Genomic DNA, 13,410 nt, shown 5'->3' on the forward strand with positions numbered 1-13,410 from the left:
AGCTGCTGGTTTGCTAGAAGCCGCCGCCTAAATATGGACATGATTATTTTTATTTATTTATTTGCTTGCTCTGGAATCTTTGCATTTTTCCCTTAATCCTGGAGGAAAACCCGCGGTGCCCTGTGTGCATGTGACATGGCTGCTCACAAACTCCCTTTGTGACTTCTTTCTTTCGTGGGGGAGAAACGCATTCAGGAAAAAGCAGGGCCCTGACAACAGGAATCAAGTGTTTCTAAATATGGACATCCCTTTTTGGACTAAAAAGTCTTTTTTGTACCATGCATATTTCCCCTGTTAATCATTTCCTTTTGTTCCTCGCAAACTTTGGTCCTCCAATGTTATAGTAGGAATTATAGCCACTCTGTTTGTAAATTTTCCTTTACGATACGTGAACTGGCTTGTATGTTAGACGAATTTGCTGGATTTTCTTTTTAATGCAGTTGGAAAGGCCAGCACTCCTGTTACTCACCCTTGGCTTTTCCTTTTTTTTTTTTTTTTTTCAAAAAAGCAGTCATATTTGGCCTCAGCCCATCTCGAAATATTGGGGATTTTACAGGCCATTGAGCTTTGCCTGGTCCTATTCACTGCTTTTATGTTACACTAATTGGCTTGATAAAGAAGGGCTTGGGCTCTGTAAAGTGCTTCTCCTCCAAGGTGAAATGTGAGATGGAGGGGGGAAATATTCAGATGTTCACTAGCAGTTATGCTCGCTGGATAATCTGAATGCATCAGAAATGAGCCAGAGCTCAGACAAAGTAGGGGATTAGGAGTCTGAGATGGGCGAGCAGGGTGGACATCTGGAAGCCTGCTGTTTAGCTTGTCTGCTGGGATGGGTTGCGTCTTCATTATATGGGTTGTAGGCGCCGAAAATGAACAGTGCGCTGGGAGCACGGCTGCTCTCCGTGGGTGGATTCTGAAACAACAATTTCTGTTGTTATTTACGGAGCACCCCACCCTCCCCAGCAGAGCTCTTGCGGGTTCAGCGCAAACGCCGTCACCAGTGCGAGCAGAGCAGGGGAAGCTGGAGGGACACGCTTGGTGATCTGTGGGGCTGTTGACGTGCACCACCTCTGCCTGCTGCTTTGAGCTCTTGGGGAGAAACGTTGCATGTGCCCGTGGCCAGCGTTATGCAGATGGTGGATGCTCGTGTCCTCCGTTGCATGGTGCTCCCTGTGTTTTTTGGCAGGTGCAGCTCTGCAGGGCCCGATAAAAAAACCCAAATGCATGGCAGGGGAGGAGAGAAACCCAAACTCTTGGCTTCTGACCACTTCTTGTGTGCTGAGGCTCTCCTAAAGTTGAGCCCATTGTTGACAGCACGGGGCAACAGGGTCCAGCTTCACCTGCCCCGTCTCCCTGTCCTGCCACGGGCATGAGGACATGGCTCGGGGTGTAGAGTTGTGGGTGGAATGGGCACAGCTGCATGTTTGGGGTTTTTTTCTCCTTTTTTCTTTTTCATTTGATGATGAAATACAAAGTTGAAAACTGCTTTGGCCTTTCTGAAAACACAGTATTGGAGAAGGAATTCCAGATATGTTGTGAACTGAAATAGCCAAATAGTGGTTTGTCTCACTTTTGTTTTTCCCTCAAAAGTAATTCCTTTACCAGTCTCTCGGCACGTGCTCCACTTCTCCGTCTCCAGTGCTTTGCTTTGCTCACGTTTCCATCCCCTTCTTCTCAGACAACCTGCCTTGGCAGCTTCAGCTTTATCCACAGCTGTAACGTACTGAAACATGGCTCTGCACAGCTAGAGCCTTGCACCGTTCCCACTGAACACCCACTGCTGCCTGAACACCATCTCTCCTGCCTCCAGGGTGGGAAAATCACGCTGAGCAAGCCAGGACAGAGAGGTTTGGGATAGGTGCCTTGTTTAGGTGAGCAGTGTAATTCCCACCCTGCCTCATCTCTGGCAAAGCCAAAGCAAAATAGTTTAGGGGAAGGTAAAGAGAGAACCTCCAGGCACAAATGTGTCACCCAAAGGCAGATGGTCGTGCTTGGGATGATAAAAGCAAGGGAAATTTTAATTAAGAAAAAAAAATAGTAATCAGTGCTGCAGAAGAGAGGCAGGCACCAGGGCAGCCGGGACCTGGGCACGGTGTTAGTGAAGGGTGGTTGAAGGACACGTGCTGGTCACTGCTGGCCATGATGCCCTGGAGAATTAAAAGTGGGACTGAGGGATGAGCCTGATGCAGCTGTGTGGCAGCGTCTTGCTGAAAGTGCTGACTTAGGTGAAACATGCCCACGTTGTGTCAAAGGCATGCAAGATTTTTTGGGGGGGAGAGGAGTGAGACCTGGTGGGGGAGCAGAGCTGAGTCCCAGCAGGTACTGACAGCATTTTTACTTCTTGGGTGCCTTTGTGTCCTACTGGGGTTAAAACATGCTGTCCTTACATTTTCTCCGTGTGAGCTTAGGGAACTGCTGCTGAGAGCGATTTCTGGGTGATGGGCGGTGCGTGGATGCACGAGTACACCGGCTCCTTTGCTCAGAGCGTACCAGAGAGCCTGTCTCTTGGTCTGTGTTAGCAGCAGTTTTTGGCTGGAGAGAAGGAGGTCTGGAGAAGGGATGCAACTCCCCTGGGGTCACCTGTAGATACCAAACCTCAGGAAGCTGGATACAAAAACCTCCTTTTCCCCTAAGGACTGGAGAAGGAGTGCATTTCTACCAAAAAGCAGGGACAGAAAAGTGTCTGTGGGCTGTGGGAGGACTCTAGGTTAGCCGACCTGTGTGATTTTATACAGTTAAGTGCAGTTACGTGCATTTAAGCGTAACGGACAAAGATTCTTGCTCCATTTTAATGCCGTTTTTTCAGAAGTGCTGGCAATGAGATGTGTTGGAACAGCCCCATGCCGGGGGGAGAGCCTGAGGGGTTGCCGTGGGGACTTTGGGAAGACTCCATGCCAGGGACAGGGCACACTGTACCTCCCCACCTACTTTTCTGGGCTGCAAGCTAGATGCGTCCAGATCTGGGGAAGGCAGATCCCCAGCATCGGGTCAGTCCTGACAGCTTTGGGAGGAGATGCTCCTGCAAACAGGAGCTGCTGGGAGCTTGCATTCCCCTTGGCCTCAGCCCTGAAGAAAGCCTAAAGCCTCAGTCAATAATAAGCTTATAAGTCAGTAAATCTTGGTAATGAGAAAAACAGAAGATGGCATCTGCTCAGCATGATGGTACTGTGTATGGTCTGGTAAACAGCTATTGAAACGAGTTGCCCGTTATTGCGGGGGTTTCAGCAGAAAAGCCCAGTTTCCCTGCAGGATCAGCTGGTTTCGCTGCCTCCAGCTCTTTGGTGTGGCTGCTGGAATCCCACTGAGGATGAGCATCAGGAGACGTGACCTGTTGCCCCAGGTTCTTGCTGCAGGAATGGCAGACCCAGCTGTGAAACTGAAGGCAAAGAGCCATTGATCTGCACGAATGGAGCCCAAGAGAGGCAATGAGATGGGACCACCACAGCAGTTGTCTTCTCCTCCATTTCCACCCCCAATGCCTCCTTGCAGTGGCTGCATTCAGAGATGTATGTCCTTTGAAGGGTGCTCTGCACCAAATGGGGATTGGGGTAAAAATGGGAAAACGGTTTCTTTTCTGTCGTGTCTTCAGAGATGCCAAAATGAGCTGAGATGGGCAACAGGCCCCTGGGGATGAATGAGTTGTGCAGGGGGCAGCAGGAAAAGGAAGGTGTTGGGTGTTCGTCTGACATCCACTTGGATGAACCTGGTGCCCATGGGGTGGGAGCTGGGAGTGGTCCCACTCCTGGTCCAACTGCGTGAAGTCAGGCCTGCAAAACGGGGAGGAGGAGGAGGGGAGAGTTCAGTGGAAGGAATCTGCATATGGTGTGTAATGCTTTTATGAATTGGGTCTTTAATAATTTACATTACCAGTTTAATACTTTGAATACAAATTATCTTGCCCATATGCTGTGCTGACAAACATAAAAATGGAGTAATCAAAGCTGTAATAGCACTACAGCAAAAAGACATAAAATGCCACTAGAAGGCTTAGGATAAATTATTGCATGCACACACTAGCTCTATGGCTCCCTGGTGCCAAAGGATGCATTGCAATTTCTTCCTCAGACTTTGCATTTGGGCTGGTGCAGTACCAGGAGTACCACTCAGAATTCTGCAAGACGGGCAGCGTTTAACAAAGAGGAGGACAGGAAAAAAGGCTCAGACCTCTTCGATAAACACCACAATTTAAATTCTGCTCTGGCATTAAGTGGACTGCAAAGAAAATATAGCCCTCTTACTGTAGGGAGCCCCCTTCTTCCTCCTGCGGGGTTATTTGCATGTATTATAAAGTGCAGTGTTGGCTTGCCATCTTCAGGCAGCTGCCACGCACTGCACAGCATCCCTGCACATCCCAGTCCATCCCTGCGCTTGTTGGAGGTGGAGTCCAGCTTGGGTGCCACCAAGGATGCCCAAGGGAGGATGCTTGCTGCAGCCTGGCACCAGGTGCCCCAGGCAGTGGGCAGCCTCAGTCCAGGGAAAACATGAATTTCATACCCGTGCTTGGACTCCCTCTGATGCTCTGAGAGGGGCTGGAGGAGAATGAAGCAGCCCCAGGACCTTGGTGCTCCCTCCCGGCAGCCCTCAGGCCACAGTTTAGGTGTGAGGGAATGGTACAGGCGGGCCTGGGAGCTCGTGGGTGCTGTGGGTGACTTCGTGGTTTGCTTTTAGCCACCTGGCATCTTTAGGCACCCGTGTGCGGGTGTAGTGGGCATCTTGAAGGGCATGGGATGGTGCACTGAAATAGGCGGCTTTGCAGAGCAGAGATGCAAATTGTGCTCAGAGGGAAAAGCTGCTTTTTCTAGATGTCAGTAGACCTTGCATTGTAGCTTGTGGCAAAGTCTCTGCTTTTAAACACCAGCCTATTCATTGGTGCCGTATCACAAAGGCGTCCCCGCTACAGGCAATCTTTCACAGAAAGAGCCATTTAAGGCTTACATTTGCATACACTGAATTTCTCAGCTATCAAGGTTACTCTACGCTGTAATCCATTCTGTGCTTCTAATATGATCAGTGAAAAATGAGGCTTCCTCCCAAATAAATCAGCAGCAATGGAGGGAATGGCGCTTTTCCGGAAGGCGTGAGGCTCTGGCAATAGCAATGTCTTTCCCAAAAGGCAGAGCCATGGGGCAGGCTCATTCTGTGCTGCTGCACTGCCTGAACTCGCTGCCAGTCACCCCGACACTCAAACCCCTTGCACACAAATGTATTTTTCCTACCTTTGCCATTCCTGGTGTCTGCTGCCGGCTGTCTTCCTGGAGCGTGGCACCAGCAGTTAGGGCATAGTGCCCCAAAGGTTGGGGTCACCCGTCTTGTACATCCCCTGGCCCTGAGGAGCAGCCACACGGCAGAGCAACCCTGTTATTGCAGCCAGGCATGCCGCAACTCTAAAACCCTCAGCAGCTGGAGCCTCTCCTGCCTGGGGCCATCGGGGCTGTCTGAGTGGACAAAGGGACCTGCATGAGCCAGGATGGGGAGGTGCAGGTGGACATCCAGCCCCTACTGGAAGAGCTTCTCTTATTGCCAGATCTTCTGGAGAATAAGCCCCTTACTAATCCTTTTGCTCTGCAAATAGATTGGGTGGATCAAGACTACTGAGAAATATCCCCATCCTCATCCAGAGGGGAATTTTCTACATAAAAGTCTTTATATGACTCATAAACTCCAACATTTATTTCTGCACGCGAGGTAAATATTTCCCTCTCTGAATGTCTAAGCAATGCAATTTTGTTTGAAGCCTCCATTTGTTTAAGTGTGGAGGTGACAATAATTCACCTGTTTTCCCTCCCTGCGATTCCCCAGGCAGTGACGTAAGCCAAAAGAGAGCGAACTCAGCTCTGGCTGTTTGTCACCTGTCAGCTCCCTCCCTCAAATATGCTCAGATGGGCTTTGTCCTGGAGTTTACATTTGGGCACCTTCTGATCTCTAGCTGTTGCTACATGACCTGGCATTTTCTGATTTAGAAGGAGAAATACAGCACACCTGTATACAGCCACTGCCAGGGCAGGCAGGGAAGAGAGACATAACTTAATTTAACTCCAGATAAATCATGATTTCATAGTGATCTGCCTGCCAGAGGCAGCTGAGAGTCCCATCTCCTTGGCACTGTAACAATACTTGTCACTCAATGTCCCAAAGAGACCAGCTCATGGCCAGAGATCATAGATGACTGAGAAGATGCCTGGAGTTGTAAACACCATCAATTTGGAGAAAACAAATGCACTTGAGAGCTGATGCTGAGTGGGGGTGTTTGAAGCCACCGCTTGCATCTGCAGAGCATGGGGTGTGCCCATGGGCTGAGTGGGTCCCCAAAGTTGGACCTTCCCTGGGGCTGTCACCACCCGAAGCTCCAGCAAACCCAGAGAGGCAAAGTGCTGCCTCTCTTTTTTCCTGAGAGGGCTCACTGGATTTTGGTAGCCCCCACTGCAGCCCCCAGCCCCTCTTAGGAGGGTGGGAGCCCAGGTAGGGGTTAGCTTCTGTGGGGCAGAGGTGTTGGGGGTGGCCTTAAAGCACTGACTGCTTTTGCTCTTCAAAGGAGATGTTTGAGAGAAGTGTTGGAATTTTAGCTTTAGTTCCGTATCTTGCAGGCAGAGACCCTCACTGTGGGCAGAAAACCCCCATCCTGCACTGGCACATCGGGTTTTAGAGAAGCCTCCCACAACAGCACGGGCAGCATGTTTGCAGCGTGGGTGCCTCGCTTTGCTTTCCATCCTTTTTGGTACCCCTCTGCCTTTGCTGGCTTTGGCAGAGTTGCTCCTGACTTGCAGCTGATTTCACACGGAATTCCAAACAGGCATCGCTCCTCCTGCCCCCTGCTCACCTGCTCCCACCCAGCACATCCCTGTTCTCCATCCCATTCCTCTGGAGCTCCCAACGCTGCTCCCCAGGTCTCTGCCCATTCTTGAGGACACATCCTAAACTCTACCCTAATGTGCACAGACAGTTTTTCTTTCTGTTTGCCTCTTTATTTTTTCTCTTTTTTTCCTTTTTTTTTTTCCCTAAAGGAAACTGAATCCAAGGCTGCAGTGTGGTGATGATGATGTTATTGTTAGTAGTTGTTTCTATTTCCATAGCTCCAAGAGGCAGAGAACAGAGTCCCACTGGGTTAAATGCAGCACATGCTGTAACAAAAAGACGGTCTGGGTGCCAAACAACTTGCAATCTTCTTCCTACTGTAAGGAATATAAAATTAAATTACTATAGCAACGTCTTGCTCACGTTGCATACAGATAGGATTTGTTGGTCTTTATATACATGCGTATGTGTGTATATATATATATGTAACATACATATACAAACTCTAAATATCTCTGGCAACTTTTTCTGTTGTTGAATTTATATTTAATTTCAAGCTTGCTGTCTGCATCTCAGATCTGTCTTGCTCCTTAGGATTTGCATTTGTCTTCCCTTCAGCAAGCCTTGCCTTCTCCTTTGGGCTCTTTCATGCTTGCTGTGTCCCGGTCTTGAGTTGCCTTTGCCTGGGGAGAGTGCTTGGACCTCAGCCACGAGGGGTTTATCTCTGACTATTGGGGTTTTTGTTCTAAATATATAGAACCCTGTAAAACTTCACAACTGACTTAACATCTCCTAGTTGGCTTTCTTTGATCAGATTGGAGGAGAGCAGGGTGACCCAAGTTGTGCAAATCTGTCTTTTTCTTTTCCTGTCTCTCTTCTCTCAAGTTATTCGTTCAACTTCAAGTGTAATTTCGCATGAGTCATGAACCTCAGCTCTCAGTTCTCCTCCATGACTGAATAAGTCCTGGGCCCAGAAATGCCTGCGGGAAGGGCAGAGCACAGCCAGGAGCGAAGGGAAAGGCAGCAGGATGGACACACCTACAATTCAGCATCACTTAAATTCTCCAATAAAGCAGCAGAAATTCAAGCACAATTTTCACCTTGTCGCAGAGGTAAGTGAAGTTACTGATAAAGAGCTTTAACATTGCCAGATCTGACGAGCTGTCTTTGCTTACCCACCTAGAATCAGGTAGGAGGGGAAAACCAGGCACCAAACTGTGCTGAAGAGGAAGGCGTGTCGGAGGGATACCCGTTCCTCATGAGCAGCAGGAGGGACTGCAGCTCGTTTGTAACAGCTTTGAGGCTGTGGAGCTGAACGTGCACAGTTGGAGGGCTGGTGGATTTGCTGTTTTGAGACCAGACTGTAATGGAGATCTGAGAACCAAAACTGAAAACGTCTGCTGGCAGGTCTGGATGGAGGAGTTTGGAAAGCAGCCTGGAGTTGCCAGCTGCGGATTTCTGGTGCCTCTGACTTAGCAGTCTTAAATACAACGAAATAAAACATAGGCAGCTCTGCCTGCGGGGTGTAGAAGGAAAGCAATGGCCTGGGGTGAGATGAGTGAGCAAACCCCACTTCCCAAAGAGTCTGTGGGGAAGCAGAAATGGAAAGAGGAGGAGGGGATCTGCACGGCATAGAGAGGCCAGCTTTCAAAGCCCGCCCAGGGAAATGCGATGGCTTTTCCTCAGACAGAGCTGCTCTACGAGCAGGAATCAATACCCTTCTGCAGAGCCTGCAAAAATGCTGATGGGCATGAGTGTGCAGAGCTGATGCTGAGCGGGATATTTCTGGGTGGAGCTATTGAAGAGATGGGTAGGATGGGAGCAAGTGCAAGCGATGTTCACGCATATGGCGGGTGTTGGTGTGGACCTTGTGGCTGAGGGTAGGGGTACAGCTGAAGATCAGACCAGGCAATGGGGAGTGCGTTCAAGACCAAGAGGAGTTCATGAACAGCAGTGTAGTAGAGAGCAGAACAAAGTGAACGTGTTAAGATGAGACTCAGCTTGTTTGCAGCTGGCAACAGCTGGGAAAGCTGTCACTGCACTGAACCAGCCTCAAACCAGGGCTGACCTACAGGCAGAAGAGTTATCGCTACCTCCTTCCCCAAAGGAAGGAGTGAAGGCAGGTTCTGGGGGTCAGGCAGGGCAGTGGAGGCAGCGAACCCCACCTGGGAGGAGCCAGCAAGGTCTGCAGGGCTGAAGAAACCATCTCTGAGATGGCTGGTTAAAATGCACGTGCACTTTCCCATCCTTTTCTCTGGAATGGGAGGCCATCAGGACAAGGTCTGTTCATGATGCTCAGCTGAAATTTAACCACCCTGGACTCCCCTGGGTAAGGGCAGTGTAAGCCCTAGTGCCGTGGGCAGGCTAAAGGTTTGGTGTGCAATCTCAGCCCAGAGACCTGGTCGTACACCCCTTAGAAATCTGGGAGGGCTTTGCAGCTGTGCTTGAGTGTCCGGTGAATTCGAGGCCTTTGGTGGGAGTAGCGAGAGGAAGGAATTGTTTTTGTTTTCCCCAAGGGGTGCCAAGTTTCCCAGCTGTGGGATGCACACTGCTGATACCTACCAAAATGACAGCCTGGGCAAAGGGAATCCCTTCCTTGGGAAAAAAAATGTGGGTTTGGAGTCAACCCGCTGTAGCCCCTCTGCTAACTGCTGCTGCAGACGTCTGTGCTTCTGCAGGGGCAGGTGGGGGCCACACGTTCCCCTCAGCTCCACGGCACTGCTGTGCCAGCCATCATCACCATCACCTCTATGCTTTTTATTTCTCTTGACCTCTGTGTTTCCATCAGCCGTTTTCAAGGAAGCCTGCCACCAAGACTGTAATCGGTTCCCATGTACTCCTATTTATGCGTTCACCCTGCAATTTGCGCAGGGCTGTCGAGCTCTCTGCTCATAATTGACAGGAGAAAGCAATCGGCTTCACGGGAGGAAACATCTCCACTGACTGTTGGATCCAAACAGGCTATTTCCCATAATGAGGACAAAGCAAAACAGGATCTCGCTAACAGCCGCGGATGTAGCTGAGCCCTCATTACTGTAGGTGCAGAGGTGCTGCTTGGGACATAATTAAGAGCTCGATATTTGGAGTACAGCGTGTCACTGCTGTCTCTCCTGGCTTGTGATGAGACAGTTAATGCCAAGTGCTCCTGAAGTTTGCTCAAGTCACAGTTCCCACCAGTCAGACTGCAGGAGGGGCTGCTTGGGGAAGGAAAGTTTCTCTCTTCTTGTTTTTGGATTCTTTTTTTTTTTTGTTAGACTTATTTCTCCACTTGTGCAGGATGACTGTGGCAATCAGCCTTAGCTTGGCAAAGCAGCTGCCAATGGCAATGGAGTGATTTTGACAAAGGAGGGGCATCAACTGTGAGTTTCCCCACAGTGACAGTGTGACTGGGTGGGTGACATGGGGGTCAGCGAGCTGGGCTGGCCAGAGCCCAGCCAGGCTGGTCCTGCACCCCACTGGGCTAGTGCCACCCCCAGCTTGAAGAGGAGCTTGGACACAGTGCTGGGCAGCAGAGTGCCTGCGGGTAAAATGCTTGCAAGGTGGATGAGCATCCAGATGAACCATGATCCAAATTGGGGATGGAGGAGGGGATCCCTAGAGCATCTCAACAGCTTCTGTTTCACACTGTTCCCCCAGAGCAAGGCCAGGTGCCTGGTGAGCGATGCTGACCATCTGAGATGCTGTGTGAACTTTTGGGTTGTCAGAGAACAGAGCAACCACCTCTGCTTGGGCGGTATCTGGGGAGTTGGAGAGCTTCCCTCCAGCCTCTTAGGGGGATTGCCAATCTTACTGTCTCTGTTCAGTCAGTTGCTCTATCACCCAGTGACCCCCTCCCCTGAGAAGAGGAATTGGGAGAAGGAAAGGAGACTGGTGAGTTGAAGTGGAAACAGATGTAATAAAATAATAATTTTTAAAAAAACTAATAGTAATAGAAAGTTATCCTCAGCCCGTGCAGTGGTGGCGAGCAGCGCGCTCCCAGCAGTGAATGCTGGATGTCCAGCACTGCGAGCACCACAGCTCCAGCACAAGCATGATGGTCACAGCAAACAGGAGAGCTGGCCTTGGGAGCAGAATCAGAGGCAAGACCCTTCAGGGATGGAGGCCGTTGGGAGAAGAGACCATCCCCAGCAACTTTTCCAGTTTCTAGTGAGTGTGACGTTTATGGTATGGAATATTTCTGTCGGCCAGCTCGGGTCAGCTGCCCTGGCTTGCACTCCTCCTGGCTTCAGCATCTGGCTAACTCAAAACTGCTAGAGACCTTGATCACTATGGAGATCCACATACCATGGCTGGCCACCAAGTGTCTTATCAGCTGGTTCTCACCAAATTGGGTGCTGCGGTCTTCTCAAAAAATGCAGATTTTCCAAATGGAAAATTGATTCTACAATTCATCTCAGTGAAGCCAGGACACTTACCTCCTCGTGAAGCACTAACTAGCCCTTTTTATTGGGATTGGAACACAGCCAGAGGATAAACTTAGGTCTCTTCTCTCTATACAGGTGGTGGTAAACTGGGTGGTACCATGGTGTGTCCAAAAGATTGGCCTGATCCCCCCCAACCAGGGCAGACCCCAGGCTTGGGGAGAGGAAAGAAAAAAAGAGGAGAGAAAGGGAGGTGAGAGACTGCAAGAGCTGCACCAGGAGAACTGAGAGTGATCCAGCCAGCGTCCGTGTGGGCGCTGAGGCGGGAGGCTGTGGGAGCAGCGACATTCCCACGAGCATGGCCTGTCAGTGCAGGAGGGGTGGGCTGGAAAGGGACTGGCAAAATGAGACTTGTAAAAAGCAGGGGTGGGTTTGTGTTGGTTTTCTGGTAGAAAAAGGGACTGCTTGAGGAATCTCAATGGGAAAAATATGAAGTCCTCCCCTCTTTTTCTCTCCTGCCACCCATGGATGTCTCAGTGTATGGGGAAAGCTTTGCTCACCCTTACTTGAGCACATGCTCCATGGGGATGGTGTGAGGTGGATGAGCAGTCCTTCTTTTGCTTGAGTTAAAGGCAAATTTTGAAGACAAATAGGACCCCTGCCTGAGGAGTCTGGTCTGTCATGAACTAGCCTTCCTTTCCTTTCTTTGCTTTGCTTTTTTTTTTTTTCAGATTTGCTGCCTTGCTGAGAAGCGCTGTGCTAGCAGCACCTTGAGTAGCTTGCCCGGTTTTGGGTGATGTAGGACTCTTGATCAGGTACTAAAGCAATCAAAACTTGATAGCCACAAAATACATTGTATGGATTTCCTGGCTTAATGGGGTAAACAGCTGTGGCCTTCCCTGAGTTTCTGGGTTTTCTTTGTTTTGTTTTTTTTTGTTTTTGTTTCCCCAGTTCATCACAACAAGCTCCACAAGCCTGATCGTTTCCATGTATTTCCTTCAGCGTGACCATCACTTTTGCAGAGTCCTATGCACCTGGCAGCCCGCACAGCAACCAGGCTGCCTTCACAGGGAGCAGGCCCTCTGACTTGTTGGGTTGTTTTGGGTGGGATTCAATAAGATTGTTGAAAACCCCCTCATTTTATTCTAGACCTGCAGCAAGACCGGCTTCAGCTTGGCTAGTGGTGAGAGGGCTACCCCGATGCCACGACGTGTGTCCCCCGGGTGGCAGAGCTGGGTTCGGGCCACCGAAGATGCCGCGGGGAAGAGCTTGGGTTTCTCCGCACACGTTGGAAGGGCTGGAGTTATTTGCTAACGGAGGCTGTACAAATCCCACCCATAATTCAGCCACCGCCGTACAAATCATCCCGCTAGTAAAAGCCTTTTCAGAAAGCACAGTTTGAGCGCAACAAACTTTGACCTAAATGTGCCGCAGCCGATGGCCCTGTACAGCAGGTTTTAAACTTTTGCCGTCACTTCCTTCTGAGAGGAAAAGTGAATCTAGGTCACCCCTCTCGCTTGTTTGTAATGAGGCCGATTCTGATTTCATTCATGTTGCGTCCTTGGGTTTGAGATGGGGGTGAAAAAAACTGGGAGATTTGAAACGATGAGCCAGCCTCAAAGTCATTCTTCGTAAATCCCATCTCGGAGCAAAGGAAGTGGTTTGATGTTATGTCCCAAGGCAACATTGACGACGTCACTTAATATTCAGGGTGCGAAAGGAGTACAAAGTTTTCCTTCTTTCCCTTTTTTATTTAGATTGCAGCGTTAAGCAGTTGAGCTGAATGAACGCGCCTGTGTCCGCAGCTTTTTGAGCGATTAACAAAAAAGCCTATTCTGGGTGAGCGAGCTGTGCGCTCTGCGTGAGGCTGCTGCTTCAGGGACAAAGAGGGGAAGTGGCTGAACACGAGGTTATTAGTTTGTCTGGAGTTTCTATGCAAGCCCAGTGGCATAAATAGAGCCGCTTGTTTGTTGATCTCTTCTGCGATGGAGGCTCAGGGCAAGCTTGTGTATTCATCTATTTATTGCTGAAGCAACTATTGCTTTTTTTTCCCAAGACTGGGGTTCTCTTACGCCATGCACAGTACAGCTGTGTTGCCTCTGCAGCAAATAGCTGCAGGGTCCAAATGGACATTAAAAGAATTTTGGAAGAGAGGAACTGCTGTATGTGTTGGGCTACAGAGTTGTAGGCAGATGATGATGATTCCCCCTTTGTTAATGATTTGGAAATAACTCTGCCTCCTGGCCACATGTTGGAT

This window comes from Apaloderma vittatum, unplaced genomic scaffold, assembly GCF_000703405.1.
Source record: "Apaloderma vittatum isolate BGI_N311 unplaced genomic scaffold, ASM70340v1 scaffold1817, whole genome shotgun sequence".
Lineage (NCBI taxonomy): Eukaryota > Metazoa > Chordata > Aves > Trogoniformes > Trogonidae > Apaloderma > Apaloderma vittatum.